Source organism: Sapajus apella, unplaced genomic scaffold (genome assembly GCF_009761245.1).
Source record: "Sapajus apella isolate SASKATOON/1434 unplaced genomic scaffold, GSC_monkey_1.0 scaffold111, whole genome shotgun sequence".
In the NCBI taxonomy this organism is placed as follows: domain Eukaryota; kingdom Metazoa; phylum Chordata; class Mammalia; order Primates; family Cebidae; genus Sapajus; species Sapajus apella.
Genome location: NW_022437051.1, coordinates 5,466,615 through 5,481,700, shown reverse-complemented (window position 1 = coordinate 5,481,700; position 15,086 = coordinate 5,466,615). Strand labels below are relative to the sequence as shown.

General features: G+C 37.4%; 2 long non-coding RNA genes across 2 annotated transcripts in view; one reads left to right on the top strand and one right to left on the bottom strand.

The window, feature by feature from the left end:
* Positions 1-15,086, top strand: part of LOC116537530 — a 61,273-nt gene that overhangs the window by 41,320 nt on the left and 4,867 nt on the right. The window lies entirely within an intron of this gene.
* The window catches only part of LOC116537526, a 58,847-nt gene continuing 54,273 nt past the window's right edge, over positions 10,513-15,086 (bottom strand). The window contains exons 3-4 of the long non-coding RNA XR_004263163.1: positions 13,869-14,162; positions 10,513-10,910 (exon numbers count right to left, since the gene is read on the bottom strand). This is a non-coding gene — a long non-coding RNA (uncharacterized LOC116537526). The remainder of the gene's footprint in view (positions 10,911-13,868; positions 14,163-15,086) is intronic.

Here is a 15,086-nt window from a genome sequence, read left to right as displayed (position 1 = left end):
TCTAGTCTGTCATTGATGGGCATTTAGGTTGGTTCCACATCTTTGCTATTGTAAATAGTGCTGCAATAAACATGTGTGCATGTGTCTTTATAGTAGAATGATTTATATTTCTTTGGGTATATACCTAGTAATGGGACTGTTGGGTCAAATGATATTTCTGTTTCTAGATCCTTGAGGAATCACCATACTGTCTTTCACAATGGTTGAACTAATTTACATTCCCATCAACAGTGTAAAAGTGTTACTACTTCTCCACAGCCTTGCCAGAATCTATTATTTCTTGACTTTTTAGTAATTGCCATTCTGACTGGTATGAGAGGGTATCTCATTATGGTTTTGATGTGCATTTCTTTAATGATCAGTTATGTTGAGCATTTTTTCTTCATAAGTTTGTTCTCTGTATAAATGTCTTCTTTTGAAAAGTGTCTGTTCATATTCTTTGCCCACTTTTGGATGAGATTTTTTTTTTCCTGTGGAGTTTGGTTTAATCATCCTGTTTTTTTTTTTTTAATTGTACTTTAGGTTTTGGGTTACATGTGCAGATCATGTAGGACTGTTGCATAGGTATATACATGGCAATGTAGTTTGCTGCCTCCATCTCTCCGTCACCTATATCTGGCATTCCTCCTCATGTTATCGCTCCCTAAACTCCCCACCCCCACACTGTCCCTCCCCTGGCCCCCCAACAGACCCCAGTGTGTGATGCTCCTCTCCTTGTGTCCATGTGTTCTCATTGTTCAACACCCGCCTATGAGTGATAACATGTGGTGTTTGATTTTCTGTTCTTGTGTCAGTTTGCTGAGAATGATGGTTTCCAGATTCATCCATGTCCCTACAAAGGACATGAACTCATCCTTTTTTATGGCTGCATAGTATTCCATGGTGTATATGTGCCACATTTTCCTTGTCCAGTCTATCATCGATGGGCATTTGGGTTGGTTCTAGGTCTTTGCTATTGTAAACAGTGCTGCAATGAACATACACGTGCATGTGTCTTTATAATAGAATGATTTATAATCCTTTCGGTATATACCCAGTACTGGGATTGCTGGGTCAAATGCAATTTTTATTTCTAGGTTCCATGAGGAATCTCCACACTGTCTTCCACAATGGTTGAACTAATTTACACTTCCACCAACAGTGTAAAAGTGTTCCTATTTCTCCACATCCTCTCCAGCATCTGTTGTCTCCAGATTTTTTAACGATCAACATTATAACTGGCGTGAGGTGGTATCTCAATGTGGTTTTGATTTGCATTTCTCTAATTACCAGTGATGATGAGCATTTTTTCATGTTTGCTGGCCTCATATATGTCTTCTTTTGAAAAGTGTCTGTTCATGTCCTTTGCCCACTTTTGAATGGGCTTGCTTTTTTCTTGTAAATCTGTTTTAGTTCTTTGTAGATTCTTGTTTTTATTTCTTGTAAATTTGTTTAAGTTCTTTGTAGATTCTGGATATTAGACCTTTGTCAGATGAGTAGTTGCAAAAATTTTCTCCCATTCTGTAGGTTACCTGTCCACTCTAATGATAGTTTCTTTTGCTATGCAGAAGCTTTTTAGTTTAGTTAGATCTCATTTGTCAGTTTTGGATTTTGTTGCAATTGCTTTCATTGTTTTCATTGTAAGGTCTTTGCCCATGCTTATGTCCTGAATGGTACTGCCTAGGTTTTCTTCTAGAGTTTTTCTGGTCTTGGGTTTTACATTTAAGTCTTTAATCCATCTGGAGTTAATTTTTTGTATAAGGAAGGGGCCCAGTTTCAGTTTTCTACATATGGCTAACCAGTTTTCCCAGCACCATTTATTGAATAGGAGATCCTTTCCCTATTGCTTGTTTTATCAGGCTTGTCACAGAGCAGATGGTTGTAGATGTGTGGTGTTATTTCTGTGGTCTCTGTTCTGTTCCATTGGTCTATACGTCTGTTTTGGTACCAGTACCATGCTGTTTTGGTACCAGTACCATGCTGTTTTGGTTATTATAGCCTTGTAGTATAGTTTGAAGTCAGGTAGCATGATGCCTCCAGCTTTGTTCTTTTTGCTTAGGATTGTCTTGGCTATACGGAGTCTTCTTCAATTCCATATGAAAGTCTTTTTTTTCTAATTCTATGAAGAATGTCAATGTTAGTTTGACATGAATAGCACTGAATCTATAAATTATTTTGGGCAGTATGACCATTTTCACGATATTGAGTCCTCCTATCCGTGAGGATAGAATGTTTTTTCATTTGTTTGAGTCCTTTCTTATTTTCTTGAGCTGTGGTTTGTAGTTCTCCTTGAAGAGTCCTTAATGTGTCTTGTTAGCTGTATTCCTAGGTATTTTATTATTTTTGTAGCAATTGTCAATGGGAGTTTATTCATAAGTTGGCTCTCTGCTTGTCTATTGTGGGTGTAAAGGAATGCTTGTGAGTTTTGCACATTGATTTTTGTATCCTGAGACTCTGCTGAAGTTGCTTACCAGCTTAAGGAGTTTTTGGGCTGAAAGGAATGAATCCAGGAGATGGTTTTTTGAAAAAAGTTAACAAATAGATGGACTTCTAGCTAGACTAATGAAGAAAAGAGAGAAAAATCAAATAGACCCATTAAAAACAATAAAGGGGCTATTACCACTGACCCCACAGAAATACAAACTACCATCAGAGAATACTATAAACACCTCTATGCAAATAAACTAGAAAATCTAGAAGAAATAGGTAAATTTTTGGACACATACACCCTCTCAAGACTAAACCAGGAATAAGTCAAATCCTTGAATAGACCAATAAAAAGTTCTGAAATTGAGGCAGTAATTAATAGCCTACCAACCAAAAAATGCCCAGGAACAGACAGAGTCATAGCCAAATTCTACCAGAGGTACAAAGAAGAGCTGGTACCATTCCTTCTGAAACTAGTCCAAACAATTGGAAAGGAGGGACTCATTCCTAACTCATTTTATGAAGCCAGCATCATCCTGATACCAAAACCTCGCAGAGACACAACAAAAAAGAAAACTTCAGGCCAATATCCCTGAGGAACATTGATAGGAAAATCCTCAATAAAATACTGACAAACTGAATCTAGCGGCACATCAAAAAACTTATCCACCATATCAAGTCGGATTCATCCCTGGGATGCAAGGCTGGTTCAACATATGCAAATCAATAAACATAATCCATCATGTAAACAAAACAAAAGACTAAAACCACATGATTATCTCAATAGATGCTGAAAAGGCCTTTGACAAAATGCAACATCCCTTCATGTTAAAAACACTCAATAAACTAGGTATTGATTGAACATATCTCAAAATAATAAGGGCTATTTATGACAAGCCCACAGCTAATATGTTGAATGGACAAAACCTGGAAGCATTCCTGTTGAAAATGGTATTATTTTTTAATGAGGACATCTAGATGTTAAAAATTGATGGCTTTGGATGCTGTATTATTTTCTAGTGAGAATTTATCTATCTTCTGTGAGGCAGCTACGATGGAGTCAGATTGTTTAGAGCCAATAAAGAATTCAGTTGACTTAAGGTAGTATTGTAATCTTTTTCTAAATTGACAAGTAGTAACTGTACATATTTATGGGGTACAGTATGATGTTTTGGTACATGCATACACTGCCAAAAATCAAGTCATGGTAATTAGCATATCCATAAAAAAGGACAAAATCCTGTTATTTGTCACAACACGGCGAGCCTAGAGAACATTATGTTAAGTAAAATAAGCCAGGCAGAGAAAGACAAGTTTCACATGATCTCACTCATACATCGAATATTAAAAAATTGATTTCATAGAAGTAGAGAGTAGAATAATAGTTACCAGGGTCACAATCTTTATAAGGCTTAGTTTGCCTCCATGGTGATGTGGCCTCCAGGTGTTATAGCCTCCAGGGATCTCAAGTGACAGCTTAGGTGTTCACTACCTACCTCCCCCAACTCCTTTGAGAGTTTCTGAAACCCAACTTTTGTCTCCCAAGCACCAAGAGACTGTTGAAAATTCCATTCTGTGTTTCAGTTGCTTTGCTTAGTTTCTTAAACTTGCTTATATTCCTTAAGATTCATTAAATGACTTACAGGAAGTAGATAACCACATGTTGAATAGAACATATAAGGATGAACACTGGAATTCGGAAGAGAAATGAGAGAGACCTTCTGAGGCACAGAAACTCAAGGTGGCAGCACAGAGAGGGAAGTGAAACAGCTGGCCAGCATCAGCTTGCAGCATCAGAGCATGGACAGACTCCCCATTGTGGGGAAACAATAAGCCGGAGATCCCCAACAGTCCACATTCCCACCACAGATACCTGCAATCCTAGCTACAGGAGAGCCCCTAGGCCCTCACAGGCCTAAGCCTAGTATGGTGAGCTTCCTGGAGTTCACACAACTACATTGTCCCAGAGAGGGAATTGATGCTGGGTCCCACCCATCCACTAGGATTCAAGCTGTGACTGCACAGCATCATTTTGATAATGGAGCCACCATCATACTGCATCTTGTCCCGGGTCCAAACAATCCCTACACTTCCATATCTCTGGGATCCCTCTGACATCACCCTACAATCACTCAGAGGGCTGTAGTGTCATAAAACTAGCTAGACCCAGGGTTGTGGCCATACCCCCAGCACCCAAGCACACACAGTACTCTATACACAGAGGAACAGGCAGTTTAGCACATAAGGGAGGCTGTCCCCCTGACATAGAGAGCCACCAGTGACAGTGACCCCTCCTTCTCCAGTAACCCCTCCTTCTCCAGCAACAGGGCCACTATATGCCTGCATGTGCTCCCAAAGAACCCAAAACTTAATTTGTTCAAGCTAAAACCATTAACACAGGTGTCTCCAATTACTTGGGGCCCCAAAGATTAGCCTTATTAGCTCAGCAAGTGAGCCTGCTGCCAATGCCAACACACACCACCGGGCTTACACTTTGGCCACCTAACCTGCTGAGGCTGTTGTTGCCACCACCAGCGCTTCTGTGTACCATGCAAAGTCCCAAGGATCATTCTTCAAAGCCAGCTGTCACCATAGATGAAGACCATATACTCTACCCAGGGACCAGAGGACTGGCCCATCCAGGGAACACTGCTGCCACCACTGAGGTCCATGTGAGCCACTTAGGGCCCTGAAGACTGGTCCACCTCGCATCACAGTCCCCAGTAAAGCTATACTGCAGCCTGCACAAAATACTGCAGCCTAAGCCACTGAGAAACTTGCAGGCATTGCTGATGTTGGTTATAGCTGAAGAAATCAAATGCATGGAGATTACACTACAGTGCCACTCAGAACTAGAGATGGGGTACCCTACACAGACAACATTAGAGATACATCTGTGGGAAAAGTATTTCTTCGTGAAAGCTGCTCCATAAAATTCAATGAATCAATTGTTATATCAGATGCATAGATATCAACATAACAACACAATAAACTGAAAATGGAAAGAAACACAACACCTCCAAATGAACATAATAATTCTCTAGCAACAGATTCCAAAGACAAGGAAACCTATGTGGTATGTGAAAAAGAATTCAAAATGATTATTTTGAAGAAATTGAGTGACACAAAGAATGTAGGTAGACAATACAAAGAAATAAAAAAGTCAATTCCTGATCTGAATGATAAATTCAACAAAGTAATAGACACCATTAAAAACAAACAAACAAACAGAAATGTGGCAACTAAAGAATTTAATGAATGAAGTAAAAACTATAATTGAGAGCTTTAACAATAGACTTGGTCAAGCATAAAATTTCTGAAGTTGAAGACATGTCTTTTGAAATAACCCAATCAGAAAGATTAAAAAAAAAAAGAATAAAAAGAATGCAAAAAGTCTATGTGACATATGGGACACCATAAGTGAATACATATTCAAATTTGGGAAGTTCCAGTAGAAAAAGAGATCGAAAAATTCACAGAAACCCTATTTAACAAAATAATAGCTGACAACTTGCCAAGTCTTAGAAAAAATATGGATATCTAGATGCAGGTAGTCCAAAGATTCTCAAATAGATTCAACCCCAAAAAAATCATGTCTGAGACATGCTGCATTCAAATCATCAAGAGTCAACAAAGACAGAATTGTAAAAACAGCTGGAGAAAAGTATCATGTCACACATAAGGGAATCTCCATCAGACTAACAACAGACTTCTCAGCAGAAAACTTACAGGTCAGGAGAGATTAGAAAGATATATTCAGAGTGCCAAAAGAAGAAAAAACTGCCAACCAAGAATGTTACACCCAACCAGACTATCCTTCAGAAATAAAGGAAATACAAAGTGTTTACCAAACAAAAACTGTTGAGTTACATTATCACTAGACCAGCCCTGCGAGAAATGCTCAAGGGATTTCTACATCTAGAAGCAAAAGAATAAAATCTACCATTATGAAAATACTCAAAACTATGAAGCTCACTGATAGAGCAGATGCACAAATGGGAAAGAAAAAAGAATCAAATTTAATTACTACAGATAACCACCAAATGGCAAAGATAAGCAATAAAAGAGAAAGAAAAGAAACATGAAACAATAACAAACAACTTGACAAAATGACAGCAGTAAGTTCTCATCTATCAGTAAAAATCTTGAAGGTAAATAATTTAAATTCCTCAATTAAAATATATAGACGAGTTGAACAGCTGAAAAACAAGGCCCAACCTATATTCTGCCTAAAGAAACCATTTAACCAGTAAGAACACAAATAGAAAGTAAAGAGATAGAAAAGGAAAATCCATACAAATAAATACCATGAAGGAGCAGCTGTACTTATATCAGCCAAAATAAACTTTAAGTCAGTAAGCATAAAAAGAAATAAAGAGGGGTCATTATATAATTATAAAAGGATCAATTAAGCAAGAAGACATAACAACTTTAAATATATATGCACCAATATCAGAGCACGTAGGTATATAAAGAAAATTTTAGAGCTAAAGAGAGAGATTGATCCCAATACAAGAATAGTTGGGGACTTGAGTACTACACTTTCAGTGTTAAACAGATTCATCTCAACAAAGAAACATCATATTTATACTGCATTGTAGACCTAACAGACATTTACAGAACATTTTATTAAACAGCAGTAGAATGCACATTGGACTATAGTCTTCTTTTGTCTTGTCAGCACATGGAACATTCTCCAGGACACATCATATATTGGGCTACAAAAGAAATCTCAACAAATATTTAAAAATGGAAATTATATCCAGTGTCTTCTCAGACCACAATGGAATGAAACTAGATTTCAATAACAAGAGAAACATTTAGAAACTGTACAAATACAAACACATTGAATAACATACTCCTGAATGATCATTGGGTCAGTGGATAAATTAAAAAGTAAATATAAAAAGTCTTAAAACAATGGAAACACAACAAACAAAAACGTATGGAATACAGCAAAAACAGTACCCAGAGGGAAGTTTATAACCATAAATGTCTATATCAAAAAAGAAAATATTATTTTTAAAAATAGCCTAATGATACAACGCAGGGAACCAGAAAAGCAAGAACAAACCAAATCCAAAGTTAGTAGAAAAAAATAAATAATAAAGATCAGGGCAGAACTAAATGAAACAGAGGCTAAAATATATAAAAGATTAATGAAAATTTGGTTTTTTGAAAAGATGAACAAGATTGGCAAACCATTGGCTATACTAAGAAAAAAGAGAGAAGATTTAAATAAATAAAATAAGAAATGAAAAAAGATATTATGACAGATATCACAGAAACACAAAAATCATTAGAGGCTGTTATGACTATCTATGCACCAATAAATTAGAAAACTTACAGGAAATGGATTAATTCCCGAACACATATAACCTACCAAGATTGAACCATGAAGAAATAGAAAACTTTAACAGACCAATAGTAAGTAAGAAGATTGAATCAGCAATAAAAAGTCTCCCCACACCCAGAAAAAAAAAAAAAAAAAGCACAAGAGCAGATGGCTGTACTGTCAAATTCTACCAAACTTTTAAAGAATAAACTCCAATTCCTTTTAAACTATTCCCAAAAATTGAAGAGAAAAGAATTATTTCTAATTCATTCTATGAGGCCAAAGTTATACCAAAACAAGACAAGGACAAAACAAAAAAGAAAAGTATAGGTCAGTATCCCCGATGAACATAGATGCAAATATTGTCAACAAAATCATAGCAAAAGAAATCCAACAACACATCAATGAGAAATACATGATAATAAAGTGAGATTTACTTCAGAAACGTAAGGATCATTTAAAATATGCAAATCAATAAAGAAGATACATCACATCAATGAATAGATACAGAAAAAAATTTTATAAAATTCGACATCTCTTGATGATAAAAAGTCTCAACAAGTTAGGTATAGAAAGAAAATACCTCAACATAAGAAAGGCTGTATATGACAAACTCACAGTTATGATACTGAACGGAGAAAAGCTGAAAGTTTTTCTTCTAAGAACTGGAATATGACAAGTATGCCCATTTTCACCACTCTTATTTTCAACATAGTACTGGGAGTTTTTACCAGAGCAATGAAGGACATCCAATTAGGAAAAAAAGAAGACAGATTCTACCTCTGCAAATGACATGATCTTGTATATAGAAAAACCTAAAGACTGCACACACCAAAAACCTCTTAGAGCTAATAAGTGAATTCAGTAAATTTGTAGAATACAAATTCAATATGCAAAAATGGGTAATGTCTCTATATAACAATAACAAACTAGCTGAAATCAAGAAAACAATCCCATTTACATTATCTACAAAAATAAAACAAGGCCTGGCACAGTGGCTCACGCCTGTAATCCCAACACTTTGGGAGGCCAACGAGAGTGGATCATGAAGTCAAGAGATCAAGACCATCCTAGTCAACATGATGAAACCTCATCTCTACTAAAAATACAAAAATTAGCTGGGCATGGTGGCACATACCTGTAGTCTCAGCTACTTAGGAGGCTGAGGCAGGAGAATTGCTTGAACCCAGGAGGCAGAGATTGCCGTGAGCCAAGATCATGCCACTGCACTCCAGCCTGGCAACAGAGCAAGACTCAGTTTTTAAAAAAAATACATAAAAAATAAAGTAAAATACTTATACATAAGTTTAAAAAGATGCAAGATCACTACAATAAAAACTACAAAATACTGATGAAAAACAATTGAAGAGGACAAATAAAATGGAAAGACATTCCATGCTCATGGAATGGAAGTATTAACATTGTTAAAATGACCATACTGCCCAAAGAAATCTATAAATTCAACACAATTTCTATCAAAATACCAATGGCATTCTTCATAGAAATAGGAAAAACAATTCTAAATTCTTCATTAAACCAGAAAAGACTCCAAATATCCAAAGCGATACTGAGCAAAAAGAATAAAGCTGAAGGCATCACACCACCTAATTTCAAAATATACTACAAAGCTATAGCAACCCAAACAACATAGTACTGGAATAAAACACATAGGCCAAAGGAACAGAAGAGAGAACTGGAAATAAGTTCATGTATTTATAGCCAACTGATTTTTGACAAAGGTGCCAAGAATATGCATTGGAGAAAGGACACCCTCATCACTAAATGGTGTTGGGAAAACTGGATATTCACATGCAATAGAATAAAACTTGACCTCTATCTCTCATCATATACAAAAATCAAGTCAAGATGAAGACTTAAATGTAAGACCTGAAACTATAAAACTAGTAGAAGAAAACATAGCTAAAATACTTCTGAACATAGGTCTAGGCAAAGATTTTATGGGTAAGACTTAACGGCACAGGCAAGAAAAACAAAAATAGAATACACCAAACTAAAAAGGTGCACAGCAAAGTAAATAATCAATAGAGTAAAGAAATAACCTGTGGAATTGGAAAAAATATTTGCATAGTATTCATCCAATAATGGACTAATATCCACAATGTAAAAGAAACTCTAAAGATTCAACAGCAGAAAAATCAAATATTTCAATTAATAAACAAGCAAAGGATCTGAATAGACATTTTTCAAAAAAATTTATACAAATGGCCAATAAATGTATGAGAAAATGATCCACATCACTAATCATAAGGGAAATGCAAATCAAAACTGCAATAAGATAACACCTCATCCTGGTCAGAATAGCTATCATCAAAAAGATTTTAAAAAAATATTGATGAAGGCGTAGAGAAAAGGGAATTCTTATATACCCTTGGTTGGAATGTAAATTAGTACAGCCATTATGGGAAACAGTCCAGAGGTTTCTCAAGAAATTCACAACACAACTACCATATAATCCCACAATCTCTCTACTGGGTATTTATCCAAAGAAAAGAAAATCAGTATATCAAAGTGATACCTATACCTCATATTTATTGCAGCTCTATTAACAATAGTCAAGATATGGAATCAACCTAAATGTTCATCAACATATGAATACATAAAGAAAATGTGGTCTATACACAACAGAATACTATTCAGCCATAAAAATGGAATCTTGTCATTCACATCAACACAGATAAGCCTGCAGGACATTCTATTAAGTGAAATAAATCAGACACTGAAAGATACTGAATATTACCACTCATATGTTTGAATTTTTAAAAATCTTGAGCTCATAGAAGTAAGGAATAGAATTGTGGTTATTAGAGGCTGGGAAGGGTGAGGGTAGGAGAGGATAGGGAGAAGTTGGTTAATAGATACAAAATTGTAGCTAGATTGGAGGAATGAGTTCTAGTGTTCTGTAACACTGAAGGGTGAATTTGGTTGATAATAGTTTACATTTTTCAAAAAGCTAGAACAGAAGACTTTGAATATTCACAACACAAAGAAGTTATAAATGTTTGAGGTAAAGGATGTACTGATTACCCTGATTTGATTGCTATACATTGTACACATGTAATAAAATATCACTCTGAATTCCATAAATACGTACCATTACTGCACACCAACTAAAAAATACTGAAGTCAATCAGAGGTTGTGACTCTCCACCTAAAGAGTTGATAATATTTGTTAAAAATTGGTGCATATACAGAAGATTCATATTTTTTAAAAATCAACACATTTTGAAGTGTAGACCAGCAGGGAGAAAACACACATAAGAACCTCAGCTAGGATTTTTTTTAAACATTTAAGATATGAATTTTAAAGTTTATATAAAGCCTTTTTTTTTAAAAGGTAAGATTTCATCAACACTCTCTTTTAGTAAATTTCAATGTATTATTTATACATTGAAAAGTCATAGGCTATTTTGTTCTTCTGTGTCCTATCATATAAGATTGTTTTAGAGAGAAACTTGATAAAAATCAAATGTGGCTGGGCAACAAATGAATTCATTACATTGAAGATAAATACATGTCTATATTTTAGCATAGATAATTTAAACCAAACATGACAGTATGAAAATTAACATTTGTATTTTTCTCACTACAGAGAATACTGCACAGTAGTATTCTCAAGTCTTATTTCCCAGTTACAATAACATGAATAGATATTGATGTAGCCTATTATCTCAGCAATAATGCATATTACAACAAGCGATTACTTATTAGCAGTAAAATGTTTCTCCAGGGCTTAATTTAGAATGCCTGAAATGAAATAACAAAATCTCAGTCTTGGAAGGGATCCTCTGTATAGTTATTGTTTAGGGAAATTTTTATTGCTTCACAACAGTTTAAGATCCTTAATTGGCTAGGTCTTTGAAATGAAAGCATGTGGTGAAGTACCAAGGTCTTGGACAGCTAACGTGAATGCACATATGCAGTACTGTAAACCAGGCTTCTTGGAATTATTGGTAGTTTTGATTCAGATGTAGTAGTGAGTATCTCTTTCTTGCTCAGTGATTGCTCTAAGACTTCTGAATAGCCTGCTGCCTTAGCAGCTTTCACTCATGCCTCAGGATTCTATGTGCAGATTGAAATTTGGGCATGGATAGGTTAATCCACTCAACTCTACTCTTGCATAATCAGAATGCAGTCAAATGTCAATTTGGGTGGACTGAGTTGAGGCTGGGTTGAGATGCAAAACCTGGCTGATTCAATGCATGACAGCAAGTTGTCCTAGAAAATATCACTACTGGGTGAGCTAAATCTACATTAGATTTGACAAGCACCAGAGAAGTGTGATTCTGCAAGTTCTTATGATACAAAGGTAAGCTTCCAGTTTTGAAAATACAGAGACAAGGAGGAGCTCAGGTATTCAGGACTAAGATAAGGATGCAGGTCTGAAACTTCTGAGCCACAAGGGAAATCCTGATCAAAAAGCATATGGTAAAGAATACATTTACCAGATACAGGGGTGTTATGTCAGAGTAGGTGCTAGCACAGGGATGACTCGATCCTAAGCCCCCAAACTGATACCTAAAGTTTTCCTATATTTTCCCTGACCAGAAATGCAATTGATCATGGAGCTTGAGACAGAGCTGAGTCTCCAGGTAGTCACTATATGGTCTCAGCTGTGGAAAAGGAAGGCTTTAGGAGCAGGGAATTTCCTGGTCATTATACCCTTCTACAGTTCAGGGCCTTTTTTGTGGACTTCTTTATCCTTTTCCAAGCAGTTTAATTTTTAGAAATTGATCGCAATCCAGAGGCAGTTTTTGCCTTGATTACCAGGTATCATTTTTGTGACCACTAATGGATGCCCAGAGCTGGAGCGGATACCTAGGTATCCTCTTCCAGGCATGGCTGAAGTTATGCCTAGGTCTTACAGATGGCCCAGGGCCCTGGGTCCTTCTTAGCTTCCTTTAAATCTGCTGACTTAGGACTGAGTAATGGCTGGATGTGTCCATGATTGAACTAAAATCTCCACCCTTCCAAAACACGAAAATAAATTTCCTTAATGGAGCTGCTGGCTAGAGGAAAAGCATCTATAGACTTTTGACTTGTATTTCTATCCAAAACTTTTTTCTGTGATTCCAAATTCCAGGCTCTCAGTAAATTGCTTAATTATTCGGAAAGGTGCTGAGCCAGCAGCAGGTGGCCTTACTCAGCCCAGATCTAACCACACTGTGGTGGTATGTTGCCCCCATTTCCTAAGCAAGTCTACTGAAATGTAGACCACTTACTCAGCTAAACACATCTCTTGTGTTCAGCCTCCTTAGTGCAGAGTATCTGGATTGTGCTTAGAAAGTAAAAGTATAGGAAAGCGAGGAGAGCCCGGAACTCAATGGCTAGACACATGCAACACAAAAGGCATGATCTTGTGGGCAGATGAGGATGAGCATCTAACATTGCAGGTGAAGAGAAATCCAGCAAAAGAGCAGATCTAATGTTCAGCTGATAGATACAAATAGCAGGAAGTCAAAAGTAGCACAGTGTAGGGGGAAAAGAGTGATCTTTAGGTTTTTGCAAACTCTAAAAAAAATTTTAATACTTCCATTGATTATCCATTCATTCATCCACCATCGTGTGTGTGTGTGTGTGTGTGTGTGTGTGTGTGTGTGTGTTTCTGAGATGGATTCTCATGTCTCTCTGTTGCCTGGGCTGGAGCGCAGTGGCATGATCTCAGCTCACTGCAACCTCTGCCTACTGGGTTCAAGTGATTCTCCTGCCTCAGCCTCCTGAGTAGCTGGGACTACAGGTGCATGCCACCATGCCCAGCTAATTTCATCCATCCAATATTTACTACAACCTATTGTGTGCTCCAGTGTTGTCCTAGACATATAACAAGTTCAACTCTGTCAGAGGAGCCTGGTTTACTAGGCTGAGGTCAGAATAGGATGACATGAAGAAGCTGCCATTTGTTAAGTATCTATTATGTGCTAGGCACCTTCATATTGAGGACTTAATTTAACCGTCAAAACAATCCTGGGGATATTATTATCTCCAGTTCTGAAAAACAGCAAGGAAAACATGTTTCATGAACGCAGAATAAAGAGGAATCAAACTAGAGAAAAGACAGGCATTTGTGTGACCTACATAAGGAACAACTTCTGAGTCTCTGTTTACTTACCTGTGAAACCTGTCTCGGAGGATTAGTTGTAAAGAGGAGATTGCATTAAGTAGCAAATATGCCAGTCTTTCCATGGGGTTTCACACCTGGGAAGGGTTGGTAAGTGTATGTCTTCTAAATGCTCATCAGAAGTCTTACAGGAGGATACCCAGGCAGGTTGGCAGAGTGCAGGAATGAGAGCCTTGGCAGGTTGACATACAGCAATCGCTGGCTGGAAAGTGCTAGCACGGGACATCGTAGCCATCAGTAACATGGCTTCAGAAATCAAGAGCTCCGTCCCCAATCCCAAGGCACCTGGAAAACCAAGGCATAATTGATAGTAGGAATTAATAAAACATACAACTTCACATACAGATGCACTTATTCAAGGCAGGAGTGAGTGGAAACCAGTAAATTAGTCATGAGCACAAAGCAGAAGCCGGTCACACCATCTGAGGTTAGGGAAGAACTGGTCAGGTGACAAGAGCACAGCTGCATTTCAGCAGGACCTGTAGCATCAGGCCCCCAATCCCCCGCAACGAGAAAGTCATTGTCAGAAGGCATTGCTTCCGCATTCTCATCTTCAGGAGTTATGACTCTCAGTTCACCTGTCTGACTTGCTTCTCAGATCCCAAGGGCTGACCCTCTGTGTCCCTGAAGTTGTCTTCTCCCAGCTGATGTCAGCTTGGTTCATAGTAAGCTCACTGGGTGCTGAGTCATCCAATGTCAAGGGCCCTTTGATCTGCCCACCAGATCTGGGGAAGGCTGAGTCACCAGACCCAGGGAAGGCTGTGTCTGCCAGTGGAATAAGTGGTCCCAGATGGGGAAGGAAGTGACTGCAGACACAGAGCACCAGGCATTTCCTTCAGGGACCTCCCACCCTCCCACAGTTCCTGTTGCTGTCCTCTCTCTCTCTCTCTCTCTCTCTTTCTCTCTCAAGTTATGGATATAGTGTAAAGGTACCTTTACAATATTGCTCCATAGGAGAAACTCTGCTTGGCTTCTGAATGAGACAGAATTGCTGACTGTTTCCCTCTCATGAGTGAATGAAGGTGAGTGCAGCATAGAACTTAAAAATAGGACTTTCTCTGACTCTTGCTCACTAATTATAGCATAATTGAAGAGCAGGGAAGAAAGTTTGTTTTGTTTCCACATAATTCATGTAATAGGGTCTGGATTACATGACAGAATTGTCACATTTCTCCTGGTTTGAACCCGTACCCAGAATCTATCCTGAGA